Consider the following 11,054-nt stretch of genomic DNA (forward strand, 5'->3'; position numbering starts at 1 on the left):
CTTATACAACTAACTTCTAACTTGTGAGGCAACTGAGTCTCCTCTACTGCTATCCAAGGAATCTTTTTTCTGGTGGAAATCACTTTCCATCCTAAAGACAGTATATTTATAATAGAGGAAGAAAAATCTCTGCAGTAAGCAGAAGAAAAGAAGCTTCTGCACACTTTGTTCTCAACTTTTCTTTTTACCAAGGACTACCAGTAGCTGAGCTCCTGACAGAGTACAGAATCTCACCTTGCTGTTGAATAACATTGCATATGGCACAGTGTTACAGCTAATTCTGGGAAAAAGCATTTGCAAGTGAGGATCCTGAATTCATGTAGACAAAAAGCATCATACAAACAAACTATGGAAAGAACTCATGAGGAATCCAGTAAGTAGCAATCCAGGAGGTGGGTGTGAAAATGAGGAGGAACATACAGGGCCGTAATAGTTCATCTCCATGAGTCCAGGAATAATGGATCCATAATGCCTGTGGATGAGAAGACCTGGAGGTCCAGCAGTTGATCAAACAGGGCTATGTATCATCTTTTAACTGCTGCTTAATGAGTTGTCAATCCTATTCCTCTCCCTGTTTGAAACTAGGGTTCAGGTATAGCCCTGAAAATATCAAAGATGATGGAAATAATATTTAACAATTGTCACCATGGCCACTACTGGCTTCATAGGGTAATGGACTGAGCTCGAAAATCCTTCCAGCACCATATGCCCAAGGATGAGTCGGAGAGGCTTTTTACCGTGACAAATCCAGGGAAAGAGATAACAGGAATTCCTGGCCAGTGGAAAACCCAGGAAGCCCCTGGGCAGAGGGAGCCATGCAAACCACAGCTTAGGGGCTGGAAACCTCACTGCTTGTCAGGCTGATCTCAGGAGGTAAGGTGGGGATGAAGCCATGGGTGTAGCTGGGAGCCTCATTTATTACCCTCAGAAATGAGATGACACTCTAGCTATGTTGAAATTGTTGTCCTGTAACACAAGGTTTCAAAGAAAATAGAACTTTTGGGCCAGTAAAGTTACTGTTTCTGTCATGTTCATACAGCCTAGTACTCATCTGGTCCTCATGGAATACGTGGTTTAATGTAATGTCCAGATTCCCTGACATATTTCTGGACTTCTTATTCTGTTTTTCTCCTTTTCCATTTTTTTCTATGTCTCTTCAATCTAATAGCTGATCAGAGGCAATTCACTTCCATCCAATAAGATGATGACAGCATTATTTTTCTTTTTTTTCCCCAGCTATAATCAGTTTGCCAATCATGCAAATGAGTGCCTGTAGTTAATTTTCTTATATGCCTATTTATTCTTTAAATGTTTTGAAAGTAAAATTTAATAGTCTTGGGAACTAAAAGACGGATTTGATTTTAATTCCTGCCATGGTACCCATGGAAATGTCTACATGATAAGATATTACTATTGTCATTCTGCAGTTTAAACTATTTGGCTGACTTTTCTGTTAATGGGATAAATTTGTGTAAAGTTAGGGCTTGATCTTCACCTCCACAGAAAATGGCATCTATTCAGCCTACTTTTCCCATTACCAGTTTAATCCTTCAGCTTCCATAAAACTCAATGCTATTCATGTCTTTGGGGAGCAAAACCATCCCCAGCCCTTTCTAGGGATGCTCATCCAGGTAGGACCATGCCTAGGGGCTAGTGACTCAAATTGGGATGCAAAGGACTGAGATACCCAGCATTGGTCCTTCACACCTCTGCAAGCCACCTTGAGGAAGGACCTAGGAGACATGGTGTCTTCCAAAATCACCAAGTTCCTTTTTTCAGAGTAACCCTCCTGGATGCTGCAAAGAAATGCCCCTACATGAGACAAGGCATCTCTTATTTTCAGTTTTTATGGAGAACATGCCGCTATATCTGTCTTCCCCTTGCTATCTTTCCTAGAGGTTATCCATCCATCCATCCATCCATCCCTCCCTCCCTCCCATCCTATCCAATCAGTCAAGTAGCAATCTGTAGCAATCTTCATATTTGTCTATACTATGGTCCTTACTCATAGAAAACCTCAGTCCAAGCTAAGCTTTTGGCATCACCAGGCATACTTCACACCATAAAATCCTCCTCAAGGAACAAAACGGAGGAGTGGGCCATAAATAATTTGCAAGCGTAAACAGAAAAAAATGCTTTTCCAGCACTCTGCAATGGCAGGAGGGCCAAGATATATTATCAGGCATAGAATTGCTTCTGTAACTAATACTTTGTTTTGTGTTACAGATAACGCAGAACTAAACTAATTAACAATTATTTTTCCTCCCTTCTCACTTCTCCTGGCTTAAAACAACAAAAGAGCTCTTGCATCTCCAAAGTCAGTTAGTCACTGGGCTAGAACATAGGCTTTTGACATTGTAATTAGACTTCATTAATGGATTGCCAACGGCAGCAAGATGGAAACCTACTAGATGAGCCTTTCTTTGCATTTTCTTTCAGCTAATTACATGCTTATCTTGGATACAGAAAATGCTGCACACAATGAAAAAACCCACTTATACGTCCCAGATTGTGGAGTGATGGGCTTATAGTGAAAACCTCCTTGCTGGAGGTTGTAAAACAATCCTTCTGCAGATATGGAACTTCTTTTCCCTCTCTTTGCTGCTGCGTCCTACATATGACCAGTCCTCTCCACGCTGACACCAAGTCCCAAATTCTTTTAGATCTTTTGGCAAAATAATTTATAAAATGCTGTCCTTCAGGTATGGAAAAAACCCTTGACCACTTTTTCCTTACCTCCCTGTGGCATGTCCTCGAAAGACTGAAGCCTCCACTGCTCCCAAAGGCAGGAGGAAAGCTCCGTCTTTCAGCAGAACTCTTTTGCCAACAAGACCCCTCTGGGGAAGCAATTTTCTCATGCAGGTCATTGATATTATAACACAGGGCCATTAGTAATCAAATAAAAAAGTGCTTTCAATTAAACTGAGGGCTTCTAGCTTGGTAACATCTTTCAATAGCAATTTGTAACACTAATACAGTGTAATTGCTGCTAATGAATGGGTAGGTAGCAGACTAGTTATTATTATGATTTTTCTCCAAGCAACACCAGGCAGTGAAACCTGTCTCAGGCTGTACGAATTTACTGTTCCTTGTGAAATGCAGTGAGCTTCTCTCTCTTAGTCCTCTAAGGTAATTCAGTGAACAGACAGTTTAAGGTGCTAGTAAATTTATGTTGTACAAATTATTATTTGTCATTTTATGTTCAACTTGGGAAGAGGCTTCAACAAGCCAGAGTACACTACCCTGTGTAATTCCTTTAATGATGAACTTGCTAAGGATCAGAGCTCTGGCAATAAATTGTAAGTGGCTTTATACTTCAGATAGTCATTTAGATTTATTTATTTTTTTAATCACCAATCATGGCAGGAACTGTTTTGCAAGTTTTACAATTGTTGTGGTATTTTATTGTTCTGTGGCCTATTCCCACTATTATATACTGCATAGATTAGACTAGCAATAACAATAAATGCTGAACACTTATCTGTCCTCAGGTAGTGCTATGTTCTTTGGTGGAGATCAGATTGCTATCCCTCTCCACTGGACGGAGAAAGCAAACCCTAACGAAGCAGAGTAGGCAGAACGATAAAGTGTTTGAGGCATCGTACAAGGTGCTGTAGGAATGGGGAGGGAGGGAGAGTCCTTGATCTCCAGGGCGATCCTAAGCCAGATGAAGGACAAGGCACACAGGTAATTTTACAGTTCAGCAATGAGGTGCATTACTTCCTACATCTCTGAGCACACTCACACACCTCTGATTTTCCATCCTAGATGATGGAGACCTGCCCACAATTGACAGGCGGCAGCTCTTGGCACAGCCTGCGATGGACGTGGTGTCTCTGGGGCCCCCACACCCAACTCTCCTGCTGCACAGCTCTCTGTCCCAAACTGGCGTCACCTTCTCCTGATGAAAAAGTGCAAGTTTCAGAGAGAGAGAAGGGTGAAAAAGCCTGTTCCTACACTTGGAGCTGAACTTTGCAGCACAGACCGCTGCAGGTTCGTACTGCAGCCAGCTCTTTCTTGCTGCCTTACAAGGGGGCACAGCAAGGGAAGAAGCAATGCCCCAGGAGTAGGAGTTAGAAAGGGGCAACTCCTCCACATCCATCAGTCAGCTGGAAACAGGGACTTTGGCACCACAGCACGACCTTACACGAGTACCAAACAGGTAGCAGGGAGCTGGCGTGGGCATGCCCTGTCCCAGAGCTCCTGGCGCATTAACGTCTGCAGGCATCGCTGCAGGCAGCCAGGAACACGAAAGGCATTGCAGTGGTCGCACTCGAATCGTGTGCCAGGGCTCTCCGGAGTGCCAGGGACTCTGTTGCTAGACCTTTCAGAAAGGCATAAAATTAATAAACCACCTACCTGGGGAAATCACTTCCTGACCTTTCGTGCAGTCAGACTTCAGTGTAATCACCTGACACTTCTGGGTTTTATCAGTGTACCCACAAATTAGCTACGGTGTCTCATCAACTAATAGGAAGAAAGTAATTACTGGCGCTACTGCTAGAGCTGATAGGAAGGGCTACTTTGGGAAATAAAGGATTAATTTCAAATATATATGTAGGAGATCTTGATAGCAGCAGGTATAATGGGAAAAGAAAATATAAGATAGACATAAATGTGGGAAGAGAGATACACTAGTAGAAGTGGAAGTATATTTGGAACTGAAGTGCAATCTTTTTAGCATGTAGTACACTAATGGAAACTTCTGAAACCCAGAGGTCGTTTTCTTTTAGTAATAACTGAACAAAGTGAGAAAACTCACAGAGAAACAGAAAGATGGGGTTTTTTCATGTCTCAGGGGCCTGTCCCTAAAATCAGAATTGGGGGGAGGGAGGGGTGAGATTGGGCTGGCATTAAGCCAACAGAACTCCATCTGCTTAACGTGGACTATCTGAGATGACACGTTGCAGACACTCCCCAAGCACTGCGGGTGCGAGGGCTGGTGGGAACAGGATGGGACGCGAGGGCTGGAGGGAGCTTGGCTGAAACAGGGTCCAGCCTGTGTCTTCCCGGTCACCAGGGTGTACCGAGGGGACCGGGATGCTTCTTCTCTCACCACGCTGAGATAGGGTGAATAGGGAGATAGCTGGCTGGGTGTTCAAAAGGGAGTGTGATAGATGTGAGAGGGAAAGGATCATTGCTTTAAATACGGCTTCCTGGCCTAGATGAGGCTGTCTGCCTTAGGGCATGAGTAAAAGAAAAAGAAAAAAGAAAAAAAAAAAAAAAGCTGTGCTTGTTCTTTTCAGGCAAGTTTTCCTGAGCAGAGGACGTTTGGGACAATAGCTACAGCAGAGAGGGGCTGGAGATGCCCCTTTGGCAGAGCAGCTGGTGGGATCAAGGCCCCCACGCTGCCTGCGTGCAGCCAGGCGGTCGGATGCAGACCTGCCCTGCAGGAAACCTGGCTCCAGGTGACCACCCACAGCCCTGGCCATGCACTGGATGAAGAAAGAGCTCTGGACAAGGGAGACACAGAGCAGAAGTCAGGTTGGCTTTTCTGACAGTTTGTTGGATCACGGGATGTATCCAGAGGTGGAGAGGGACTAGGAGCAGCCATTTCCCAGTGCCACGTGAATTGAACTGGGAGCACTGGAACCCCATCCCTTCTGTTTCCCCATGCTACACCCTGGTGTGTGCAGTGGAGGCTCACACAACACAGACCCCCTGGCCCGTAGGGGCATCTCTTGTCACCATGTACCTCCCCGGGCACCCAGAGCAGCCCAACACTTGTGCCAGGTTCTGCTCATAGGGCACAGCCCCTGCCCTACAACGCTGGATGGAGCCTGGTAGGGAACTCATGGTGATGACTTGGCTTTGCGGAAGACACACACCATGGCAAGACACACAAGACCCTGAGACAAAACCCCACAGTCCTTTTGGAGGCAGCAGGATTAGGTCAGCAGGATATCCCTGGGGACATCCTCTGAAGGATGCCCTTGGCAGGTGACGGGGGTGGTGGGGTGGGGAGCAGTACCAGCAATGCTTCTCCATTACACAGTGCCGGGATGCTCAATCCTTGCAGTATGTTATCGTGTCACTAGATGTCCCCATCTGAATACAAATGACAACTTGCCAAACGCACACCACCCTCCCCCAAAATCAGACCTACACCCCCACACCACTACCCAGTTGTTCTCCTTGACGCTGACAGTAATTAAAGATAACACCACTTAGCTTTCTGCCATTTGCATGGAATCAGTAATGTTTGATTTGTTTAACCTTTGCATCAAAAAAGTGAAATAAGTAAATAAGCACCTCTGCAGGGTGTGCAGCACTAAACAGGGAATCAGCCGCAGCCATGGATAATGTGGGGCTACAGGAAGGTTGCACCAAGACGGTGTTTACTCCATGGCCCTGGTTTGATGCACCCTGTTTGCCTCCTGCATCCTCTGTGCACCACCGGGCTGGTGGGACTCTTCCCCTGTGCTGCCTTCCCATCCTGGCTCTTGGAGAGAACAAGGAGGAAAAGATGCCAGTTTCTTCCTGAAATGGTGCTGCACTGAGCTGGAACCAGCACTAATGATGGCTCCCACCTCACTTTTTATGCTGGGAGCATTAATTAATCCTGAGGTTGAGCTGGGTTGTCTGATTACCTGCCAGGTAGCTCCACATGAGGGAAAGCAAGGCACCGAGGTGGTGTGAATTCCTCAAGTCCAGGGAGTAGGAAACAAGGAAGGCCAAACCAGCACGAGCTGGCCATAAGGAAAGGATGGATGTGAGATTTTTTTTCTGTCCTTGGAGGTTCGGCAGTGGGGGTCAGGGTAGGGGCACTCGAAGTGTTCAGACCTCATGTGGACACAGCCTTGAGCAACCTGCTCTGTTTGCCCCGCTCTAAGCAAAGTGCAGAACCAGAGACCTCCAGAGGTCCCCTCCCACCCGCACAACTCCGTGTCCCAACATCTCTCCTCCAGACCTCTTCTTGGCCTCTGTTGCTAAGAGCCTGTAGTTTGCCTGCTGCTGTCTGGACCCCGATGTTACCCAGCCGGCTGTCATCACTCTGCAACACACCACAGAAGTCCTTGCAAGATTAATGGTGCTACGGCATCCTCTGCAATTGCTGTGTCCTGACCTAAAGCTTGGTCATCAGCAAGGAATGGCCAGCAGGCTTGTGGTTCCAAACCAGATTCTCTCCCCTCGGATTTCAGAAGGGCTCAGAAAGCTGCAGTCTCCCCTCATCCCCTGTCTGCGCCCCTTCATACAGTGCATGAGTAAGACCTCCTGGGAAAGAGGTTGGATGCTTTTGCTGGACAGACCCTTTTCTCATAGGGGCCACCTCCCTCCCATATCTCATACTCTGGGAACAGTCAGAACTTTTTTTTCCCCGTGGTGGGCTGGTTCCCTGACACGGACGGGAACGCAGGAAGCCAGGCTGTTCCTGCAGCAGAGGCCGGCTGTGGACAGTCCTCGTGACAGCTGTCAGCTATCCTCTGCTGTCCACACTCGTCTTTCCAGCTCCTCTGTCTTGTTTTACCTGGCTGCTTATCTCAGACTTAATATTTCCAGGTCCTTTAAGCTGCTTTATTTCCTTAAGGAGAGGCAAGTGGAGACTGCAACCAGAGTTGATAAATCCTTAGACTTTGACCTCAACATTTATCTGCTTAGGCTGATGCTCTCGTTTCTCCAGGCTGCGCAGAGAAGCAGCTCCATTTCCCTTGGAGACAGGCTCTCGTTTAAAGGCAGAGGGTGACTCTGTGGCAGACCTCCCCACCTGCTCTTGCAGAGTGCCCCGCTTGGGGATGCTGATCTTTAGGCTCAGGGTTTATTCAGTGTGGGATCGGCTGTTCCCTCTTCAGTGGCCTGATTTTGTCATGCTAGCACACAACGTCCCAGGGGGATGTTTTTCTTCTTTCTCTCTCAACAGAGAGATCACAGAACTGATTGGGCTGTGTGACAAGGCTGATCCCATAATATGCCTAGGAACTGCAAGACATCATTTCTCACATCACAGGAAAATGGCCCACAGCCATCAAAAGAAAAAAAAAAAAAAAGGAAAAAAAAAGATGCTCTAATAGCAGGCCATTATCTCATGACAATGGCTCTGTTAACACATGCTAACCCTTCCGATGTGCTTAGAAATCTGAGAAATGAAATGAAAGGTGCTGTCGCTAAGGAGAGCTTGTATTTAGTGTTTCTGCCCAAGTGGAGAAATGGGAAGTGGAATCTGAGGCAGCGGTCCTGCAGGCTTAAGGAAATAGATTGAAAAATGCATTTGGAGTGTGGAAACAGCATAAAACATGTTGCAGTTTGGCTCATTTGGGATTCCAGTCATACGGGCAGCGACACTGTGGAGGATTTAGCTTGCCAATCAACATCTTATTTATTTCCTCTGAACAGGATATCTTTATTCTGTGGCCGTCTCTGTCTCCGACATCTATGGAGATTGCAAAATCAAGAAGCTTGGCTCATTTCTTTTTCATTGTTGTTTTGTCCAGAGCAGCACGAGAAGTAGGAAAACATCGATACTAAGGAGAGAGCTCCATGGAACCGTGGGATGGATGCAGACTCACTCACCTCCAGGTCACCCAGCTGTGTCTGGCTCAGATACAGGGATTACATGGTGGTGAGGCTAGAGCTCAGCTTGCCAGGGATCATCTGCTTGGTCTTGGGTAGAAATATCCACCTAAGGGCCTTAGGCTGGGGTGGGTGAGAGGAGCAGAAGTGATTTAGAGGAGGACAAAGATAGCTCAGAAAAGATAAATCCAGCTTTCCTGTCCTGCATACTCTCGCCACTGAAGAGGGCTCCCAGATGCCACATCTGGTGGCTTTGCGTGAGTCGTGGCCAGAGCTCAAGGGAGAGCTGCTCTCAGCTGGCTGCACTGGAGGCAAAAACCCTGGCGAAAGGCTCAGGATGTGCGCTGAGAGCCTGGGGGTCCTGTTTAAAGCCCGACCTCTCCCCAGCAAGCAGCATGGTACCCAAGGGAATGCCGTGGGACCAGCACCCCCAGGGTTCCCAACCTCTCCCAGCTGCAGCAAGAGCATCCCTTCGCTCCCCTCCAGGACCTCTGGGATGCCTCCAGCTTCACGGGGTATCCCCACAGCCTTTCCCAGATTCCCGAGGCAATCCTGGTATTTTGTAAACACCAGAACTGCCCCAGTAGTCTGGGCAACCAGAGGCGTGGTATTGTTTCAAGGGGGAAACAAAACAAAACAAACCATTTCAAACAGAAACAACAGTTTGAGGTTGGTTTTGGTTTTTTGGGATTTTTCTGTTGTTGGTGGTGGTGTTTTTAAAGATTTTCCAGAACTTCCAGGGTGGAAGAGAACATCCAAATTCTCATCTTCATTCTGCTCAAGAAAGAAACCTTTTTCTGCAGTTGCTCCCTCAAAAAAGAAACTGATTCCCCCCCCCCCCCCCCCCAACGCTCCCTCAATCAAATAAAGAACAAGGGTCATTTAAATGAAAGCCAGTGCTCAGAAGGTTTAATACATTAAAATAGATGCAGAGTAATAAAACACACACTGGACCCATTTCTTCAATGAAATATTTAGATAAAAGTTGTCCCTATTTTCTTTTTTTGCCATTGTTTTTTCCTGAAAATATTTGAACTCTACTAAAAAAGAAAAAAAAAACTTTCCAGAAAGAACCATCAGAAAATAACTCTGGATTCAATTAATGTAACAGTATGTTTTGTTTGGGATTTTAGAACAGGAAAAATAGACTTTTTTGCAGACAAAAACACAGTAAATTCAAGACTGTGGGGAGGGAGGCCATACATCAAAAGATTAGCAAAGAAAAATGTTTTTTGCTAAAAAAAAAAAAAAAAATCAAGTTTCACAGACTAGGTTGAAAAGAAACAAAAAGTATAATTTTGATGTGTTGAAATACAGCCGACTGTTCTCATTTGGGTTCCTTCGCTTCCCTCCTCCAAAGTTTCATGTTCCTCCCACTTAAAAAATGAAATATAGTATAATAAAATAATCCCCCTCACTTGAAACACTTCTAACCAAAAGCTTTCCTACCTCACTTTCTGTGGGAAAGGTGTTGGTTTCCGGAGGAGCTTGGCCATGGCCCAGGCTTCCCTGTGGCCAGTGGACCTCCGCCTGTCACGCTCCTGGCAATCAGCCTGCTCACCGCTCGGGGTAAAGGTTTCCTACAGGTTCTACAGGACAGCTGCTTACAAAAATTAGCACCATGAATTTCTACTAAATTAAGGTCTCATGCTGAAACACTGATTATCTTCAATTCTCCACATTCCTTCGCAGTTTCAATCCATCACACTGCAGCTTCAGACAGCACCATCTCCACTGGCACCAGCTCTCCTCTTGCCCTACTCTGCAGTAGGTCCCAAAATATTTGATGCGCTGCACCATTGCAGCATCCCTTTCTCACATCTGGAAGACTGGCACAAGCAGTCACAAGGCTCAGCAGCATCATTGATGCGTAGAGCTGACAATAAACCCCCAGGTCCCAGCTGGGAGTACGAGGTCACCTCTAGCAGGCTGAGCACCCGTATTGGTGGATCAGCCAGTCAGGACCCAACTGAGTTCAGGTGCTGATGACCTGGGTGCTGCCCTCTGGCAGGACAGAGAGAGATGCTGTGTCAAAAGAACTTGCAGTTGACTGATAAAACACAACTGTGTGGTAAAAAGACCACACAGCAGAAAGATGACAGACCTGCCACAGCCTTGCCTTGCTAAAGGGGAATGGTCCGCAAGGCTACAGTAGCCTTCAGGGGAGCACCGAAGCCTATCCAGGAGGAGTTCCGGAAGGAAAAAATGCTCTATGCTTTTATTGAGGGGGTGAAAGCTAGCACAGGGCATGTCACAGTTAAAACCTAAGGACCACATTGATCTACAGATGTTGCCTAGCAAAGCTAGTGTCTAGGCTTCAGTGGAACTAGTGTCACCCAGAAGACTCATTCATCTGGGAGTCTGTCCCACCCAGAGCGGATATTATTTTTTTTCCCGCTTTTCTCTCTCTCTCATTCGTTTCATCCTTCTGGGAAAAAAAAAACCCAAAACAACAACAACAAAAAAACCACAAGACAAACAAAAAAACAACCACAAGAGAAAATACCAGTCCTTTTTTAGCGTGGGGCAGAAGGGAAGGAATCTTA

This window comes from Balearica regulorum, chromosome 22, assembly GCF_011004875.1.
Source record: "Balearica regulorum gibbericeps isolate bBalReg1 chromosome 22, bBalReg1.pri, whole genome shotgun sequence".
NCBI lineage: Eukaryota > Metazoa > Chordata > Aves > Gruiformes > Gruidae > Balearica > Balearica regulorum.